Source organism: Vulpes lagopus, chromosome 24, assembly GCF_018345385.1.
Source record: "Vulpes lagopus strain Blue_001 chromosome 24, ASM1834538v1, whole genome shotgun sequence".
NCBI classification, from domain to species: Eukaryota; Metazoa; Chordata; class Mammalia; order Carnivora; family Canidae; genus Vulpes; species Vulpes lagopus.
This window is the reverse complement of record NC_054847.1, coordinates 16,016,937-16,039,077: the sequence shown is the minus strand read 5'-3', so window position 1 is coordinate 16,039,077 and position 22,141 is coordinate 16,016,937. Positions and strand designations below refer to the sequence as shown.

General features: G+C 39.7%; 1 protein-coding gene and 1 non-coding gene across 8 annotated transcripts in view; one reads left to right on the top strand and one right to left on the bottom strand.

Annotated features, from left to right (window-relative positions):
• NCKAP5 (NCK associated protein 5) overlaps window positions 1-22,141 on the top strand; it is a 947,236-nt gene that overhangs the window by 298,619 nt on the left and 626,476 nt on the right. The window lies entirely within an intron of this gene.
• LOC121482192 lies at window positions 673-778 on the bottom strand. Its single transcript, XR_005985548.1, has one exon. It is a non-coding gene; the product is annotated as a U6 spliceosomal RNA (small nuclear RNA).

The following is a 22,141-nucleotide window of genomic DNA, read 5'->3' as shown; positions in this document are numbered from 1 at the left end:
CCAAAAGCAGTTGCTCTTAAAAAGATAGGAGCTACTGAAGTACTGATGTGTTTTGAGCAAGCTAGTGACAGGACCCAATTTGCATTTTAGATAGAAGCCCAGTTCCATGCTAGAGAGCGGAATGAGGCAGGGAACAGACTCCAAACAGGAAGATTGATAAAGAGGTCATTTCTGAAGCACAAACTTTTCCAGTGATCTAACCCCATTGTCTCAAATGTCAAGGAGCAAGGAAAAGCTCCATGCTGCTCCATTTGTGCCCTCTCTAACCATGAAGATCTTTACTTAAATTAACTATTTTGAGGATGATTTTAGCCATGTCCTATTAACATTAAAATGTTTCTTAAATCAATTTAATATTGTACTATAGAAACTATTTTCATTTTTAGGATAGATTTAGTCCATTTCTCTGCTTTGGAGCAGAATATCTAAATGATTATGGACACTTAAGAATATATTTTATTTTAAAGACTATAAGAAAAAAAGTATTTTCACATAAACCTGTGTGTGTGTGTGTGTGTGTGTGTGTGTGTGTGTGTGTGTATACATGGTTCAACTATTAGGAATAAGTTTTGGGTGACTACAATTTGGGAAGAATGGACAAGACCTAGTTCAATATCTAGAGGTGGGAAATCATATACTCATTTTTTCATCTCTCTGTCAAACATTTTTTTTCTTAATATGGAACCTTCACAAATTTATATGCCATCCTTGTGCAGGGGCCATGCTAATCTTCTCTGTATCATTCTAATTTTAGTATATGTGCAGCCGAAGTGAGCACTCTGTCAAACATTTTTTAGGGCTTACTAGGTGACAGGAACTATTCTGAGCAAGAATAAAGCAGTAATGTGCAAACTAGAAGGAACCTTGCCCTTGTGGAAATTGCAATCTAGCAAATATATCCCATCATGCCATTTATGCAAGTCTTGCCTTTCAGGTTGATCAAGACACTCAGTTCCTTGGCATTTTCCAGCTGTCTACCAATTGTCCTTGAATCATGTGAGAAGAAATGTGGACAAAGAACATAGATTTCTGGATTCTCTAGAAATTTGCATAAAGGCCTCCTTACCTTTTTTAATTTAATGCGAATACTGACTTTTTTTAAAATAAGATTTTATTTATTTGAGAGAGAGAGGCAGAGAGCATGAGCAGTGAAAGGAGCAAAGGGAGAGGGAGAAGCCCAATGAGGGCCTCAATCCAGGGACCCTGAAATCATTACCTGAGCTGAAAGCAGATGCTTAACCGACTGAGCCACCCAGGCTCCCAATATAAATACTGACCTTATGATTTCTCCTGTTATCCCTAGGCCCTAATTTAAAAAGCATAATAGACTATAAATTCAATCATAAAATTTTAGGTATTTCTCAAGAAGTATAAATATTTAGTTTTGACTCCTGGATAAAAGACATTTTAGTTTGTGGGAAACAGGGCTTTCCCCACATTTCAACATAAGTAATTAAATTCCCAAATGTTCAATGTCTTGATCTGGTGATACAGCCCTGAAATGTCCTCACCTACATTTTTTCCTTTGGCTAAATGATCCTTTGACTCTGATTCGAAATTTGTTCAATACATTGGCCAGAAAAATCAGAGTTCCATACATTGGCCAGAAAAATCAGAGTTCCATCCTTGGCATTCATGCCACTGGGCTTCCCATATTCCTTTGACAGTTCCAGGCAAGGACAGCAAAGCTTCAGGGAAAGGTAAAAATGGTGATGAAATGCTTTATTTTATTCCTTCCTTACATAGTCAGTATTCATCTTATATCGTTGACTCTGCACATATAGGGACAAAATACGCATCACCTAGTTTTTTAAAAAAAATAGTTGTTTCATAGCACGATGAGAGGTGCCTAATAAAAATACAAGACACAAGTCTGAGATGGGATTTGAGATACAAAAACATTGCTCATGGCTTTTACCATGATATTTTTGCTCAAAGATCCAATTCAAAGAATATCGATTTTTTTTTAAAAGAGGAAATGCAAATATGTGGCCATGAGATGACTATACTCTGTGTAACATTTGTGGGAGTTCTCTGCTTTGCTAAGATGGATTTAAGAAACTTTCTTAGAAACTCTGGACTCTGAGGTGTCCTGAGTTTTTTTCGGGTGTATGGGTATGTGAGAAACGGATTGAAGGGCAGAAGGAAAAAAGAAAACAAGTTTTGGGAATGAGTAATCACAGGACTGTACAATCTTTTGACTCAAGATACAACGCAGAATGCAAACCCCAATCTGCGATCGCTGTGAGAAAAGCAAATATTTCCAGCTGTATCTAAACATGTTGAAAGCAAAAATTCAAGGAAAGAATTGCCTCTTATATGTGATATTAGCATCTCACATCTTGAGAAGTTCTATCTGTTAATATGAATCATAATAAGATGATTTGTGAGTAGATATATGCAGAACTTTTTATTCACATCTCAGTACATTTTATTTGCATATAAAGTGGCACATTTGTACTCAACAATAACTAGCCCTGGAGGAGTGATATTTAATAGGAGAATATAATTATCCCAGTCAGGCCATAAACATTTTCTTTAGGGCAATGACTACAGTTTAAGATAGCCTCATAATGACTCATGTAAAGTAAAGTACCACACTATTACCAAATTGAGCTAGAGAAAAAATTTAAGCTACAAAAATATTATGATTTCATTTGAATAAAATACCTATTTTCACTTATCCACAGTTTTAGGAGTGATAAACATTAAAGGTCAATGAGCTATTAAATGTTTAATTTTGATTCTGTGTGAAGGCCTCAAGCAATTATTTTAAGTACAAATATTAAGAACTGTAAATATTTTATTGTACACCATGTTAGCCACCCAGAATGATTTTATTTTTCATCTAAGATAATGACATTATTATAGAAGCTAGATAGAATATATGTAGTTAATACTTCTGGTCGCTTAAAGTGGCCTCTTCAGGTTGTCTTATCATATGCCTTATATACATGGGCACTCTTTTGACCAAGCATTTGTTTTCTAAGATTTAAGGATGTGTTACCTGGAGAGCTATAATATCTTAATATTGTTATATGCAGTTATATGCAGTTTTGCACACATACTAGAAAAACTAGAAGCTAACTTATTTTGTCTGCCCTTCTAATGTTGGTAGAGGTGTTCTGTTAGAAATCAGAAGGCCTGCACCATCATATTGCTTTTAGCATTAATAAGTGAGGTGATGATTCAGTTATCTCCTATAGAACTTTGTTGTCAAAAAAAAAAAAAAAAAAGAACTTTCTTGTCTATTAGTTGATGTATCAGACCAACTGCTGAGAATTCCCTAGGCCAGAACTTCTGAACTTCTGGAGATTTTGTTCTTTACCCCAGCCTGATGTGTAATGATGATATCAAGGGGGCCCAAATACTTGGGTAGAGAAGGGAGTTTGAACAAGTAATGAAAAGGCCCGAGGTTAAGTATTACATACTGAGCATAAGGAAGAATTGATAATTCAGTGAGGTGTGAGAACAGTCATCGCAAATGCCCGGATGTGTCTGGCAACTTTCAGAGAGACTGTGCTCAAGTCCGGGGAAGAGAGATTTGGGATACCTGGACTAGAATGTCTGTGGGTTGCCTTTGAGCCTTAAAGACTGTGGGAGTATCTTCTATCTCAGAATATTAGGTAATATTCCAGTTTGTTCTTTTTGCAACTGCTTCCTGCCTTTTGCTGACGGGAGTACATAATTCACACTTCACATTTGTAGGCTGATTTTTCAAGATCTCAGTACTACTACAGCCCTTGGATATTTTTCATAGCAAAGTTCAATTCCCTTGAGTTTGTGAATAGCTGCATTCTAATTGAGAATTCAGTGTCCTTTGCTTGGTCCAAGTTTGTTTGAATACAGCCCAAGGTTTCTTTTAAGGCTGGTCCACCCAGAGCCTTGGCTCAGTCTGGAGCTTCTAGCAAGACAAGCTTGTTTGTTTGGCAAAAAGCTGTGGAGTCACAAGACAGGCAGCCGACTTTAAATATTTCTTTTTTTGGCTTGTATTTTGCCAACATCTGGACAATGGATCTTGAGACAGTTTCTCAGCACATGTTCTTCTGGAAATCCCATACATATTGAAGAAGGGAAATTAATTTGGCTAGTAAAAAACTGCCTCATTTTGGCCCCCAAGCCAGTGGGATTTCTAGCTAGAGTCTTCTGTGTCTGATATCTCCCCGAGTTTGGGCAATCCACCTAAATCCCTGATGGGCCCGCCACATCAGATCATGGTCTGAATGTGAACACTTGCTTCCCTTTTTATGGGTGGAGAGCACCCACCCTCATCCTACACTCAGCCACTCGGCAGCCCCAAAGTGATAAGGCAGGCACCGCTACTACCAAGGTACTATGAGCGTCCCTGCTAAGGCTGGCCTGTCCCTGAGCCATGCATCAGCATGTGCTTAGGTGCGCCCTAACCTTCCTCCTCTTCCTAGAGCCGTGCCCAACACACTTGAAGCAGATTTGCGGTTTTAGTCTGTGCCTCGTAATTTATGCCAAATTGTGTCTGAGACAGTTCTTGCCTGGGAACAGTGGTGCCTCATTCATTCATTTATTCACCTGTATACTCATTCAAGATATATTCACTGAGCACCTAATACAGGTCAGGCACAGTGTTAGATGCTAGGGAGACAGCAGGGACAGAGGAGACAAAAATCCCTACCATCATGGACCTGCCATTGTAGTGGGAAAGACAGATTATAAAGAAAATAAATAAGCAAAAAGTATAGAAAGTGATGAGTGCTGTGAAGAAACAAAAGCGGGGAGTGGATAGAGTGTTGGGCTTGTGGGCTTTAAGTAGGGTGTTTGGGGAAGACTCTTTGAGAAAAGATCTGAAAGAGGGAGGAATGAGCCAGAGGGAATACAAGAGAGGGCAGAGGTTTCATGAAGCATTTCGTACTTTATTCCATGGGGTCCCTGGAAGCCTTGAAGAGTTTGAGCCAGGAAAATAACCTGCCATGACTTGGAATTTAATGGTGTCCCTCTGGCTGCTCTGCTGGACAAGGGCAGAGGCAGGGAGACCTGTTTGGAGGCTGATGGAGTCATCTGAGGAGGTCGGGATGGTGGGCGGTGGCAGGTGCAGTGGGGAGCAGCAGGGTTCTGCATGTATTTCAAAGAGGAGGCGACCAGCATTCTTGATGGATTTGGTGTGTGGTGGAGGTAAGGGAAGAGTCAAAGAAGCTGGCAGGTTTGGCCTGGGCTTGGATAACCGAGGATAGCACAGCATGTCTGAGCCGGAGGAGACCAAAGGGGAACAGGTGATGGGGAGGCAGTGCCAGGTGAGGATCATTAAGTCCTCCCTGCATGTCTTCTATGAAACAAGGAAATCATCTTGACACAGAGGAAATGATACACTTAAAACAACTTTATAATAGAGTTCACGTTCACTTAATAATGCCTGACTATTAAGCATTGTGCATTTTTTCATTCAACCTTCACAAAAGTGTGATGACTATTATTATTTATAATAATAATTATTATATACCTAATAATTGTTATAATTATATAATTATCACATTATGATAATAATTATAATTGTCATTGTAGAGTAGATGACTTTCGTATCGTTATTACAACTACTGCTATTTACATATGGAAAAAATTAAGGCTCAACAAAGTTAAATTGCTAGCATAAAGTTCCTCAGCATATGAACACCAAGTTTTAAACCTGGGTCTATCTCATTCCAAAGCTGAGTTTTTATTTTCATTTTATTTTTATTTATTTTATTCATGAGAGACACAGAGAGAGAGAGAGAGAGGCAGAGACACAGGCAGAGGGAGAAGCAGGCTCCATGCAGGGGGCCCGACGTGGGACTCGATCCCGGGTCTCCAGGACCAGGCCCTGGGCTAAAGGCGGCGCCAAACCGCTGAGCCACCCAGGCTGCTCTAAAGCTGAGTTTTTAAATGACTAAATGAGCCACATGGGCAGCAACCTGCAAAGGTAATGCAAGAGATTTTTACTTTTGCTTTTTTCCTAAAGCCATTAACCACTTGGCTTGCGTTGCTCAGGAAGCTGTGAAGTGAGCTTTGATACATTGAGTCCTCAGCTACAAGGTAATCACCTCCCATGCAGGAAGCTCCTGCTGGTTCTGGGGATATGATATTGTGCAGATACGCTCCCTGCCTTCTTACAGCTTACTCTATTTGTGGAAACAAATGTCAAATTATGACTGTGATAAATAATTCAGAGGAGAGGTCCAGGGCATGGTGAGGGCATTTAATAGAGAAATGTGACCTAGTCTGGAGATGGAGTGGTGAGTTAGCTGAGCTGATAGAAGTAGGAGCCATCCAGGCAAATGGAGGTGGGAACAGGCAAGGGTCCTGTGGCAGGAGGAAACATTTCATTTCACATCCTGCCTCCTATCCTAGGAATTTAAAAGAGGTCTGTGTCACAGAGGCTCAGGAGCCAGAAGTGGAGTGGCAGAGGACAAAAGCTGGAGGTCTCCACAGGCTGACCAGACACAGAACTGAGTGACTTGACCACATAATTTACCATCCAAACTGTCATACTTTTCAGCATACTGAATGCTAAATGGAGGGGATCCCTGGGTGGCTTAGTGGTTTAGAGCCTGCCTTTGGCCCAGGGCGTGATCCTGGAGTCCTGAGATCAAGTCCCACATCGGGCTCCCTGCATGGGGCCTGCTTCTCCCTCTGCCTGTGTCTCTGCCTCTTTCTCTGTGTATCTCTCATGAATAAATAAATAAAATCTTAAAAATAAATAAATAAATAAATAATTTAAAAAACCCAATAAAATGCTAAATGGAACAGTTTGTTGGCACTACATGTGAGAACTGGGTCTGTCCTGGCCAAACTGGAATGATAATCACACAATTTACGGGCCAGTTTAAGAATTTTAATCCTTGTAAGAGTTGGTGGGAAGCCAGTGATAGGTTTAGGAAAGAGTGGGGACTTGGCGTGACCAGGCTGGCATTTTTAAAGGATCACCCCGAATTTAGAGAATGGTACTGACCAACATTCATTTTCTAGATGTTGTGTTTATGGTCACATAAAATGTTATCATTGGGAAAGCTAAATGAAGGGCACAAGGAACTCTGTGTTCTAATTTTGCACTTCTTGTAAGTTTTCATTTTTTTCAGAATGAAAAAAGTTAAACTTATTCTGGTTGCTGAGAAGAGAAGAGCTAGTCCAGTTGGAAACATGAGATTAAGAGGGGAGGCTAGTTCTGGAAACCGTGCAAGAGTGGAAGGCAAAATAGTATGGTGGCACTGGAAAGAAGTGACCTGATTCAAGAGACACTTAAAATGCAAAGGCAGCAGTTGACTCTGAACATCTGATCTCTTTCTGTTCTCTGAGATTTCTACCAGGAGAAGAACTAGAAGAAGAGCACGCAGGGGAGAATTAGGGCTTCCCTTCCAACATGCCTTTCCTCTTGGTCTTCCAAGGGTGGTCAGAATGGTGCCAGGAAAAGCAAAATCATTCATCATGCTATGGTCTCTTCACTTCTTAGGAAATAAGATGACTTCTCCTTAAACCAAAGGCCACAGAATGGTGATAACAGGGTTTGAATTTACCACCTACAAGTAATTAAAATATGCCTTTTCCTGTGGTTTTGTTTTTTGTTTTTTGGTGGGTTTTTTTTTTGTTTGTTTGTTTGTTTTTTGTGGATAGAGGGAAAGCAGTCAAAAGGAGAGAGTTGAGAGGACATTTTTAGATTAAGCAATACGAGGTAGAAAAGGATATGTGCTCAAAATAAAATGCTTTTGGAAAAAAAAATGTGCTTGAGAGTTATTTTGGGGAGAGCATATTTTATATTACTCAGAACAAGCGAAAGCCACCAAACCTGAAAAACATCTCACAAGAAATATTTTGGTATTTACTTATTTTTTATTTGCTTCTGAATCTGCAGAGATTTTCTAAAAATTAGCTCCTCTTTGTTATGCATCTTTTTATTTCTTGTAAATCGTTTTTGGTTGGGCAGGAGGTTACAGTCTTGATAAGATGAAGCGCCTTTGTTGGACATTGAACTTCATTCATTAGCCATCATCAGGAGACTGTTGTCGATTTTTTTTTTTTTTTAACAATACTAAGGTGGCAGGAGTCAGGAAGAGAAAGAAGTATCTTTGCTTTTAGCAATCTTGGGGCCTGTATTTCTCATGAGTGAGAGAATACAAATTGCAGTACAGCATGCAGTGTCCTCCGTGCAGTGGTGGGCATTTGGGAAGGTGGGGAAGTGACTTGCTATTGGCGCAGGACGGCTGTAATGTTGTTCTTCAAAGCTTCCGAGAACTACTCTCACACCCTAACCTGAAATACAGCCTTTGTGTTTTGTCACACTAGGTAGGTCAATAAAATAAATGGATGGGGATTTAGATACTGGAATGATTTCTAAACAGTATTTTTCAAACAAAACTTTATGTAACAGTGGGCTTCTGCTTATCAAGTAGTTATATTCCAAAAGGCACTTGTTAGAAACTTTGAATGGACTCTTTTTTTTTTCTTTTAGCTTTATGGAGGCATAATTGGCAAATACAAATCGTGTGTGTGAACACACTAGAGATCTACTTTCTCAGCAAATTTCAAGGAAATCCTGCCATTTGCAACAATGTAGATGGACTGGAAGACGTTTTGCTAAGTGAAATAAGCCAGACATAGGGGTGCCTGGGTGGCTCAGTCATTTAAGTGTCTGACTCGCGATTTCAGCTCAGGTCATGATCCCAGGGTTGTGAGATGGAGCCCTGTGTCTGGCTCTGTGCTGGGCATGGAGCATGCTTGAGATTCTCTCTCTCTCTCTCTCTCTCTCTCTCTCTCCCTCTCTCCATCTCCCTCTGCACCCCCACCTCTCTCTCTCCTTCCCTTAAAAAAGAAAAAACCAAACACAGACAAACATTCGATGATTCCACTTCTATGTAGAACCTGAAGAAGGCAAGCCTCATACTCCAAAGTACCCAGGGATTTTCCAGGGTTTCCAAAACTTTGCCTGCCTTCAGTTACTTCACTTTCTTTATCCCCAGTGATCTTTTTGGTTTACTTCATCTCATGCCACATCCTGGACCACCTTCAGAATCACCAGGTGACCCTGACTGTGCACATTGCACATCACCACTCTCAGACCACACCCTTTTTTCTCCACCCAGATGTCTTTGGTTCTATCACTGCCTTTCCTATCTCTTGTTCAACTTCTTTAAAAATAAAGCCACACCATCTACCGCCATGCCACAGTTGAATTAGAGTTACTTGGTGTGGGACCTAGGTATTAAGAGTTTTCAAAGCTCCACGGTGAGGATAATGTGTAGCCAGGGTTGAGGACCAGTGCTCCACCTCCAGAACATCAAAATATCCAGTTCTCTAGTTGATAGGTAAGAAGTCTCTTTTAAGTTTGTTAATAAGTCTGAATACGGATTTTTATAAAAGATTTTATCTATTTATTCATGAGAGACACACAGAGAGAGGCAGATATAGGCAGAGGGAGGAGCAGGCTCCCTGGAGGGAGCCTGATGTGGTGGGACTTGATACCAGGATTCCAGGATCACGACTGAGCTGAAAGCAGATGCTCAACCACTGCACCACCCAGGTGCCCCTAAATATGGATTTTAACAGGGTCATTCTGGAAATGGAATATTCCTTAATTTCTGTAACTTCAGGAACATGAATTGTTAACAGGGGAGAGATTTTTGGTCTATGCCTCTCACATCTCCCCTTAACAGATTCCTCCTCCCTGGAGGCTCCTTAAAGGCCAAGTCCCTGTCATTCTAAGAAAGTGGTTCTCAAGTGATGCTTCAGTGGCACAACCACTAAGATCATCTAGAGTAGGTGACCTCCAAATTTGTATCTCCATTCCTGACCTCTCCCCTGACTTTTGTATAACCTGCTGCCTACTTAATGTCTCCACTCGTATGTCAATAACTCTCACCTAAAATGACCAAAACTGAACTTGTGATTTTTTCCCCATACACCTGCTCTTGTCTCAGTGTTCTTCATTTCAGCTAATGACCCCACAGGGTAGCCAAGCCTGTTATTCACCTAGCAGCTAAGTTTCAGAAATTCTCGAGGTCACTTTTGACCTATCACCTCCTCTCTTATCCAATCTGTCAGTGACTTCCAGTAGATTTACCTATCAATTATATTCCAAACCTGAGTGTTTCGTCCAACTTTGACCTCTACCACTCCAATCTGAGCCCTTTCATTCTTACCTAGGTACCTTCCTCTATGGTCATCACGTCTTCACCTTCGCAGGGGACACTTTTACTGCAGTGTGCTCTTTCTGTGTTCGTTTCTCAGCAGCCAGACCGATTCTTTAAAAAGGCAAATCAGGTCATATCACTGCCTGCTCAGAACTCTTCATTGAATTCCTACCTCTCACATAAAGAGTTCAAATTCCTCCCAATTCTGACACAGCTGTAGATGATCTAGCCCCTGTCTACCTCTCCTCACACGGTGGCCTTTCTGTATGTACCTCAGACATACAAGATATATTTCCTGCCTCAGGGCCTCTGTGCTTACTATTTTTGCCCTACTCCTCCAATTCTTTACTTCGTAATTTCACGGCTTCTTTCCTCTTCATTTAGGTCACTGCTCAAATGTCATTAGCCCAAGAGTTATTCCAACCACTTGCCTAAAAGATTCACCCTTTCCTGAAATAGCTGGCCACTTAGCACAATTTGTTTCTTCATGTCATATCCAGGTATGAGCTGGAGGAGGCTTTATACTGCTGCTTTATAGTCCTGATTGTGCACATCACATTGTCACATAGATTGTGACATCTCATTGGTAGTTTGAGATTGTCCCAAGTAGGAGTATTTATACTACGACAAATGCCACAAATCAAGTGCTCCCTCACCAAAGCTTGTTGGACATATACCACTGCTTCTGACTACATGAATTTAGATTATAAACTTATGTGTTTTGGTCTGTCTCCCCCAAAAGAATTTAAGCTCTATGAGCACACAGACTTAGTATAAGTTTTGCATCTGATCACATTTTAACTCTCTATGATAGAACCTTAACATAGTTGGCATTAAGTCAATGTTTATTGAGTGGGTGGATGGACAGATGTGCAGTTGAGTGAATGGATGAATGATTGTCAGATTTTGGTGGTCTCGTTACAATTTTCAGAAATAAAATTTTTCAGAGGGTCAAGTTTCTTTCTTCTCCCTTGTATTTTCCTTACATAATTGGCATATTAGAGCAATATTTCTCTGCTCTAAGCCTAAGTACACAGGTCCTTTTTTCTCTTTCTTTCATTTTAACATATGATTTTTTTTGCAGGCATATCATATTTGTCATTTTCTGCTAATAACATTTTTCTTCCCTTCATGCCTAAGTTACATACATCATTTTTTTTTTCAGTATTGTTCAGGGAAGCCAAAACCCAAGAAAATATACATAACGGCTAGTATGTTGCTACTACATGACACTGCATGCTATGTCTGGTGACATAACATGATGAGTTTAATATGTCATTCCTCATGAGTAATGCCTGGCTCAGAGCACCGCAGAAGTTGTAAGGAGTACAGTCATTAGCACAACATGCCCGTCACTCATGACACCTGAATTTGCGATGCATGGCCACAGAGGATTTGTGTCTCTGAGTTCTACTGAATAAACCTTCACCTTTAGTTCTCCTCAGAAGATGGCATCAAGGAGTTTACATCTGGTGAGCCTTACAGGGTCATTTCCTCCCATTTAGTTGTGGAGATCATCTTCTCACCTGCTTTTCACTGTTCCGTGGTGAAGACACGGTGCATGTCCTGTGGGAACCACTGTGGTGAACTTCCCTAGCCTGTCAAGTGTGGGCACTAATTAATCACAACAGGATGAAATCTGTCCAAACATCCCCAGTGTTCTCAGTCCTTCAGGCCACCTGAAACAAAGAACACAGTGACCTTTGGTGCTTTTGTCTCTGAGCACATTAACAGAAATCTTTTCCTAAAAGAGGCACAAATCAAGGATGCAGGAGCTAAATGATCCCACTCTGTGCATGCACAGTGCAGACTAGGAGAGGGATGCAGGGGAGGCATTATTGTGCAACAGTCACAAAGCTGTTGGTGGCTTTCTAAAGGACAAAGTATCTTTGAGAAAAGCATATGTAGCAGCAGGCTGGATGAGGACGGTCATCCAAGCTGTCCTGGGCTCTCTGAGTCTGGCTTGCACAGCTGGTTCTGGGTGGGAGGAGGGTGATTAGTATGGAAAGGGGTGGGAGGCAGGCTTGTTTCTTGTCTCCTCCTAATTGACCAGAAGCACTTCCTACTCCCTTTGTGTCCCCAAGAGCAGTGTTTATCACACAATGGTCCATGCATCCTCTGCATAAGATTATCTGTGATTTTAGCTATAAGGAAGGATCCTGGGTCCCATGCCAGACCTTCTGCATAGAATCTCAGTAGATGTAGGTTTTCTTCTCCTCTTCAATTCCTTTCCCTGATGCCCTTAAGTATGTTTTGGCCTGTGTTTTATTTTTCCATTCATTATTTATTGCTTATAATGATTAAATTGAAGCTTATGAAGTTGCTGATATATGGCCATGTTTGAGTGGCAAAACTGGCAACTTAATGTGCTTCTAAATAGTGCTAAACTCCAGGCCCTGTCTCAGATGCTGGAAATGCAAAGACAAAAAAAAAAAAAAAAAAAAAAAAGGTTCTTGACCTCAAGGAGTTTAGAATGTGAATGGAAAGGCACACAGGTAAAGAGATCATCTAGGGTGGTTGTGTGTGGTGGGTGCTGTGCTAATAAACAGCTGGTAAGTTTTTACAGGACATTTGAACACCAGTATTGTGAAATAGAGATACTTTACAAATTATTTTTTTTTAAGATTTTATTTATTTACTCATGAGAGACACAGAGAGAAGCAGAGAAACAGGCAGAGGGAGAAGCAGGCTCCATGCAGGGAGCCCGATGAGGGACTCAATCCCGGGTCTCCAGGATCACACCCCGGGCTGAAGGTGGTGCTGAACCGCTGAGCCACCCAGGCTGCCCACAAATCATTTAGATAAATTTTCGGATGATAAATCAATAACAGGTTATCAAGGGAAGTTAGCATGGCACTCCTTGAGCTTGATGTTAAGAAAAAAAACATAAATCCAGTAAAGTGATGATTTTCAATGGTGGGTCCCCAAGGATGGGGAGAATCTGTTGGATTACATACTTCTGGTCTCACAGGAGCATCTGCTGTAGTCCTCTAAGCAAGGGAGACCATCTTCTTGCCACTTAGAAACACTGTTTGAAGGAGTTCACTCTTTGTGAGGAGAGTAAGCCTTAGCCTTCAGGTGTATGGGCACAGAGAAAAAATTGAAAGCTGCTGCTTCTTTTCAGAGTGACAGATCAGAGATAGATGCTAGGGTGGTCCAGTTGGTCACTTCTTACGTTGTTATATTTTGACGTTTTTATAGCCATGTATAGACTGTAATAAATATTTATCTTATGGGATAAATTAGTGTGGTTGTAGGAGATGACAAAGATGAATTTGATTCAATGGTCTTTGTAATTCGTTCAGAAGTGATGGCAATTCATGGAATTGACAATGGTAAAGAAAAAAAGAAGAAAAAAGAAAAGGAAAGAAAGACCTGTGAAAAACTGTGACCACACCTAGAATGGCTTGGATGAAGCCAGTGACATAGGATGGTATCTAAATAAATTCATTTGGTAATGTTCTTTGGGAAGTCTGGAAACAGCGATGCCCCTTGAGGATATGAGCTGGCTGCTGAGAAAGAGAAGAAAATAGGAGTTCAGTCAAGCATAAGAAGTGAAATTCTTAGATTCTAGAATGCCTTCTCTTTTTCAAAATATGCTTGTATAATCCAGCTTAATCCCATCCTTCTGCAAAGAATTCTTGTCTTCTATACCAGTGGGAACTACCACCTTCTCTGAACTCTTATTACCTTCACTATTTTATGTCATTTATGTCATAAATATACTAAACTTATATTTACTAAGGTTTCTTGTTGTGAGTCATTCATTACCTCTTTCTTAGCTTTGTCAACTAGATTGTAAAGATCTGTGGGAATGGGTATTATATCTTGCTTGTCTCTGCTTTTCCCATATTTTGTTAAGGGGTATCTAGAGCCATTTTTGTAAATCAAAACAATTGCATTATGTTGGATCCTACTTAATGCATAATAGAGTCTTAAAAATATTTGTGGAATATAGAGAGAGGAGGAAGAAAAGAAGACTGAGATTACCAATATTTAAAATACTATGGGTTATTTTTGTAGGGTTTCTTTTTTTTTAAACTTAGGTTGGCCAGAGAAAAGGACTTTCGAGGAGAAATAAGTTCTTTAAACATTCTTTTTTTTTTTTTTAATTTTTTTTTTAAATTTATTTATGATAGTGAGAGAGAGGGAGAGAGGCAGAGACACAGGCAGAGGGAGAAGCAGGCTCCATGCACCAGGAGCCTGATATGGGATTCGATCCAGGGTCTCCAGGATCGCGCCCTGGGCCAAAGGCAGGCGCCAAACCGCTGCACCACCCAGGGATCCCTAAACATTCTTTAAGATGAAGAGAACAAGGGCTGTTTTTTATTCCTAAAATGATAACTAGAGTTTATTACCCTCAATTTAAACAAGAAGCCATTTACCTCCAAGCTATAAAAAATTGTCAACTCCAGATAATTATGAATAACTTGCTATTACTATGATCTGATGTAATTCTCAAGTGCTTTCCCTTAAGCTTCATGAAAAGCCAGCCTTTGTGTGCATGTCAGCTGGCATAATTAAAAAACATAATGATTTGCTTGCCAGGGAATATGTATTTTGGGATGTTCATTGAAGACCAAATATGCAGGGCATAGGGGTGGAGATTGGCTTTCTAACCCCAGGAAACTAAAATAATCGGATGATTGCAGTGATCATTACAGTTGCTTCTGAAAACAAACTTTATATGTAATTTTATATTTTGTATTTTTTAAAATAAGCTCCACACCCAACGTATGGGGCTTGAACTCACAACCCTGAGATTCAGAGCCACATTTTCTACTGAGTGAGCCAAATTGCTGCCCCCTGAAAATTAAATTTTTAAAACCAAAGATGATGCCAATGTTTCTAGAACTATAGCTGGCATATACACTGATGCTTTTTAAAACTGATTTGTTTTCCATAAAACATATGGCCTAATCATGAGATGGGACAAAATAGAGCAACTATCAGTAAAAGGTGGTTTAGAAAGTAAATAAGATTAGTATTTTAAGTAACTAGCTGTTCTTCCCCCAAATTAACATACATAGCACTTTATGAGTCGCTAATTACAAACTGAAGAATCACCTTGTCAAAAGACACTATCTTTTTCACTCTGGCTCTAGATTTTCTTAATTATTTCCCCTTATTGTTATCAAACAGAAGCCTATCTGTCTTAGTAGAAATAAATTAATGGCTGCCATTGAGCATATTAGCGATGCTTGGTTAAAATATGGTTCCTCCATCTCTGATCCTAGCTTGTTCAATTAGCTCCCCCTTCACACACATAAAGAGTCTTAAATGTCAAAAGTCATGAAATTCTTCGTTCTTCCTTATTCCAAAGTTGAAGACTTCAAAGACCAAAGCAACCCACTGTTTATATGTTTTGTTAAAAATAGCTCAGAGGCATGGATTCACAGCCCAGGGGACCTGGTTCATAAAACTTTTTTTTTTTTTTCTCCCACAACTTAACCTTGTGTTCTTTTTAAAGATCAAAAGAGAAAAAGTTCCATAAACTTCTCATTATTTCTAGAAGATTCTTTCCTTTGGCAGATTTGCTTTTTAAAAAATGTATACAACTCAACATTTCTCTATGGTGGAAGTGACTTGAGGGAGGAGAGAGAAACAAGATAGGTAGTTAAATTCCCAAGAATTTACGTTATATTAGCAGCTTCAGTTTTTTTCTTTGCACATAACAATAGCACCTTCTCTTGGGAAGAATGAATATATGTCTACAGTAAAACAGGGGTTTCTTGGGTTCTAGTCTCAACAGCACCACCAAACACTTAATAGATCTAATGGTATAGCAAATCTCTTATCAGTGCCTCAGTGTTCTTAGATATCAGATAGAACCTGATACTCATTATCTCTGCTGGAATGCAGTAAGAATGAACATAACTGATCAGTGGACAGTGCAATAGGCGTTCATCTTTCTGGTGAGAGCTATACTGTAAGACAGGAGTGCGTTATCTGGTTGCTAGTATATGGGTCAAGGCCTTCTTAGGCTGTGGATGCTTTCTGTGATTTACTCTATAGTTAATGAGCTGGAATGCAGTGGTAGACCATGTGTGTGCATTTTTTCCTAGCAGAAATTCATTATCATTCGCAGTAACTGGTATGTTTTTACAGGACTCTTACAGTATCTCTGAACATTTATTGGTATCCCTGGACAATAGCATGTTGCTGTCACTCTGTACAAGACTTTGGTCACTTTGTGCAAGACTTTGGTTCATTAAAAACCAAGTGCCTGAGATGATAAACTAATTTTTTTCCTAACCAAGTTATTAAATTGAGGGATTTGATTTAAACAAACAAAAAACTCAAGAAACCATTGTCGGATTTTCCTTTAATCATGCCCTTTAAATTTTCTGAGAATCTTTACTATTAGTTGCAAATTTTTAAATCCAGACCTCTTAAAAATTTGGTTCAAATATGGACTTGATGGAATAAAACATGTTTAAACATCTGAGTATAGCACATATCGTAGCATTTGTTTATAGTCTAAAGAATCAGTTGCTAATTTTGAGGGAAAATTTGTCTAGGCTTCTGTGTTCTCTGCTATAGCATGAAATTATCATGAGAATGCTCCATCTTTTCCAAGGAGATTGATTATTGGTATAATGAGGACATTAGTTTACTAAGGCTGTCATAATAACATACCACACACTGAGTGGCTTAAACAGTAGAAATTTATTTTCTCACAGTCCTGGAGGCTGGATGTCTGAGATTAAGATGGAGGCAGATTTGTTTCCTTCTGCAGTCCTCCTTCGTGGCTCACAGATGGCTACCTTCTCACTGCGTGTTCACGCCGTTGTCTCTCTGTGTGTGCCTGTGTCTGATGCCTCTGCATCCTGATTTTCTCTTCTTATAGGTTCTACAGCTGTAGGAGATTAGAGACCACTCTACCAATCCTATTTTATATTTTATTTTATTTTATTTTATTTTATTTTATTTTATTTTATTTTATTTTATTTTATTTTAAGATTTTATTTATTTATTCATTAGAGACACAGGGAGAGGCAGAGACACAGGCAGAGGGAGAAGCAGGCTCCATGCAGGGAGCCGGATCACACCCTGAGCTGAAGGCAGACACTTAACTGCTGAGCCACCCAGGGGCCCCAATCCCATTTTAATTTTATCACCTCTTTAAAGGTCCTGTCTTCAGGGCAACCCCAGTGGCTTAGTGGCTTAGGGCCCCTTTCAGCCCAGGGCGTGATCCTGGAGACCCAGGATCGAGTCCCATGTTGGGCTCCCCGTGTGGATCCTGCTTCTCCCTCTGCCTCTTTCAATCTCTCTCTCTCTCTCTGCTTCTCATGACTAAATAAATAAATTAATTAATTTTTTAAAAAAGTCCTGTCTTCAAACACGATTCTGTTCTGAGGTACTGGAGCTTCGTTTGGATTTTGGTGGGACAAAATTCAGCCCCAAACAATGAGGGCAATTCTACATCAGTCTGGTTTGAACCCAGTCCTGAAACAAAGACAATTAGCAGAGCATTAATGCAGGGATCCAGTTTATCAACCTGCATCTTAAATTTGCCCTGAATTTGGAGCACTCAGGACACGAGCAATCTCAAGCCAGAGAGGACCCTAAGGCCAGAGAAGTTCAGATGAAGTTCAGGTAGTTCAGCTAAATAGTGGCAAAGCTAAATTTAAAACCCATGTATGCTATGTGTGGACTGGATATGTCATGTAGAAAACAAACATTGTCCATTGCATTGATATATTTGTAGGTTGCATTCTTTATAATAATAAAATGAAGGAGCGGAGGAGTAGAGCCAGGAGGGGATCAGAAAACAGTTGCTGAGAGGCCCGACTTCTAATATAGCCACAAGGGGTTTGTTGATTTATGACAAGAGCCTCCGAAGGATCTGACACTTTTAGTTGTCTAGTATTTACTATAATAACCTCATTTATGTGTCTCTAATAGACACCTAGGATACTGGGGACAGATCATGGTGACGTTATTTAATGAATTCCTGCTGTGTTTTTGAAGCAGTGAGATACAGTTGGGGACACTGCTGCCTGACACAAGCTGCCTGCATGTCACTTTCAGAGGTGGCCTCGATATCAGTCATTTCAGTAGCAAAAGAGAAGTCATTACCTAAAAAAACCTAACCCTTCATTCTGCAAATGAGATATTTCAAGGCCAGTGTGATGGGGGCACTTAATCAAATACACCAGCTTAATATGGGCTCATCTAGAATCAGGACTACACTCTTGTCACACTGAGTGCTTCTCCCTTTTACTTCAACTCACCAACTCCATTTATATTTGAAATGATTATTCATGCCTTTGCCTCTAACACATTTTCAACTCGGGATTTCATGTGTTTCCCTGTACCATTCACCATAGTGAAAAGCCAGGTGTGGACATTCTCTTCGATTTGAGATGTTACGGAGACAGTCATGTCGAAGGGCAAAATCGTCATGAAGTCCAATCCTTGCATTAAAACATGTTCACTGACACTGTTTGCCTGTGCAGGGTTAAGGAAAATAACAAAGCACAGCCATTGAATCAGCAGACTGGGGTTTGATTCCCAGTGCAGCCACTTACTTGCTGTTTGATAGAACTCAAATTACATTTCTTGGCTGCGCTTGTTTCCTTATCTGTATAAATGCGAATGATTATTGCCTGCCTACATAACTATAAGAAATTGCAAAAAATATGTTTTATTGAATTTAATGTCAGGTACACCCAAGTCATTCAATAAGTAGTATCTATCCCTTCCCTGCTTTTCTCTTGAAGCTCTAAGAGATTGTGGCGATTTTAGTAGACAGGTGTGATTTTTCAACTCTTTATATTGGTAGAAGGTCTCCACTCCTTTATTCTTGGAATATCAGATATTTAAGACCATAAAATGGAGAAATTTCTGCCTACTTCAATGCTGACAGATATAATACTCAGCAATGTCTTCTTAAGAGCAAAATGCCTTGAAAACCCACAAATACAATCTAAAGTGTCAAATGTGAAGTCTGACTCGCCTATTCATTTTGCTTTAAGAAATTTATATCCCACTTTTCATACAAAGATTAGCATAAAAAATCAATTTGGGGAACTGAAATAGAAAATAAAATATCAGTTCTAATTACTTCACTTAGCAAAGTAATTCTTAAAGATGGCAATAATTTTCATAATAGGCAATTGATTACAATAGTAATGTGAGAATTGAATAATTATTTAAACTCAGCTTTTAATGGGTTTTTTTATGACAACACAGAATATGTAAAAATAAAGATATGTATGCACAATCAATATATCATTAGGCTAAAGTTTTTATTTGACTTTTTTATGGTTTCTTATTCTACGCATTTTTATAGAGCGAGTGACAGATTTAAAATGAAGGAGATTTACAGTAAAAGTAAAATACATACAGGATTAAGGAGCTTTTCTTTTGGTGATACCCAGCCCCCAAACACTAGACTGATTTTTAGCTCTCTCCCTATATGAATGATAATATCCATACTCTTTGTTTCCATGTGTTTGTTCAACTAAAGGAAGGGGAAAAGGTGTATTCATCTCAGCTAGAGCACCAATTAGTGGTCAAATAGGAAGAACTACCAGAACTCTAGGAACTAAGATCTGGGTTATATTTCTCTTGTGAAAGATAGCAATTTGCTTGTTTGAAGTAAAAAAAAAAAAAAAAAAAAAAAAAGTTTTGGCTCTGATTAGGAATGAGAAGGGAAGCAACTATAACACAGTGCCTCTAGGTCAGAGAGCAGATCTCCACTTTTGCATCCCAGCTCCATCGAGATGTCCCACAGATACACAACAAGCTAGACAGGTTACCTTACCCCTCTGTGTCTACATTTTGGGCACCTGCCAAATGTGGACAACAGTAAGGCTCACACCATTGGGCGGCACAGAAGTTAAGGAAGATAGCTAATGTAAAACACTTAACACAATGCATGCCACGCAATTAGCACTCAGCAAATGTTTGCCTTTATTAAAGAAGGTAGTGAACAATCACAAGGAAATGAACATGTGCTTGAATTTCTATACATCTTCGATTCACAGCAGAGACCCAGCTCAGCCAGGGTTTAAAGGAGCTGATCCCTCTTCTCAAGATGAAAAATCTCACATCAGTAAGCTGTTTTCTGCCCTACACCAGTGTAAGGGGCACCCTAATTCAAGAATTTACTAATTACTTTCTGGCAAAGCATCTGGTGCTCCACACTTTAATTAGCATGCACTGCTATTTCTCCTGGAAGATGTGCAGCAGTCCTCTTGAAGGGGACAGTTATGAATGGGGAACAGCTTGGTAACAAAGCCAAATCTCCATGCACTCCATTGAAGGAAATTCCTTTTATGTGCAAATGTGGAGAAGTAGTAACAGAAAGTGTAGAGTGATAGAAGAAGCATGAACTTAGGAGCTGGACAGTCATAAGGTTGATCTCCACTCTGCCCCTCACCACCTCTGTGACCACAGACAAGTTATTCAACTTTTGTGAGCAATCACTTACGAAATGGGGCAATGATAGCTACTTGCTGGGAAGAGCCAATAAAATAAGATTGTGAACGTAACGTGCCTGAGCTGACATCTGTCCCATGACATGCCCTCCAAAATAGATCATTTCAACCACCACTATTGTGAGCATTGCTGTGCTAATTCACTGCTTAGGAGGAGTTAGGCTAAGTTTTACAGAGTGCCAGCTTTACAAGTATTAATTAATTCATGTGATACTCTTAAAAATCCGTATGAAGTAGGAATCTTTAGCATAATTCCCATTTTGCAGATAAGGAAACTGAGGTACAAAGTGGCTGAAGGATTTGCCTGAGGTTAAAAAGCCAGTATTACAGAATTAGGCCTGACCCGAAGCCAAGTGACTCCAGTATCCATACTCATATCATGCAAATAAATCATCTCTAAAGGATAACTGGCTTTCCTCCCTCCTTTGCTTCTCCTTCTCATAGTAAATTTGGTCCTTTTCATAGAACTTATCACACTGCCTTGTACTAGATTCATATATGCATATGGCTCCCTTGGGAGGCTGCAAGATCCTTCCCTGTCTTTGTCACTTGCAGTTCCAAAGAGGTACCCGCTGCCATCCGTCACAATGTAGGTGAGCATCAAATAGTATAAAAATAGAGGCAAAGAAGATTGAAGAAGTTTTTTCTGGTAGGACAGTCTTGACACATGGTGCTTAGCAGTGCAGTGTGATTGACTCTCAGGACATTTCCAGACATGATTACGATAAGTCTCAGAAGTAGGTGGCCACCACTCCCAAATCTACTAATTCAGTGATGTTGAAAACGTGACAGTGTGCAACTTATATGGATAGTAGTTGTAGGAATGAATGGCCATTAAGCATTTCTGTTTGACTTTACTTCCACATGCTATTTGTTGAGTTCATCAAGGCTTTCCCTAGTTGTGAGAGGAAAAGGAGAGCATTGATTACATATCAAGGGCTGAGCAGGCTTCAAACTCAGACCAAGTAACTCTATAGCCTGTGATTTTCCAGCATATTGTGTGCTCATCAATGACCTCTTCAAATTCCAGGAGCCAGGTTTTTATATAAAAAAAGAAACAAAAGAATTAACCGTATCTACACATTATTATCCCCTGTTTTTTTTTTTTTTTGTCTAGAACAACTCAGAAATGAATTAGCCACCTATGCCCAGTAAAACTCCTGGAGCTGCTAGTCAGAGCAATAGAAATTGTACTTTATGAGCCAATTCTGGGAAGATTTAATTTGCATAGGCATTGTATTCATTCTGCTAGTTAATATCAAGGGACAGTTCAGAGGACCAGTGGCAAAATTTAGACTTATAATTAATTATTCCAAAAAAGAACTAGCAAGGAATCCCATTGTTGGGTAATAGAAACTCTTTTTCTTAAACCAGAATTTTCTTCAAAAGGGAACCTTTTAGAGAAGTGGTGTCAAGTGCTCTACCTCTGTAGTGATGGATTTACTCAGGAGATGCTCAGCCCACAGCTCATGCATCTAACCTACATTTGGTATCGACAGGCTGTCTCACTCTGAGCATGTCATTTAACCTCCCATCTTGGGTCATCCATCTGTGAAGTGAGAGAAA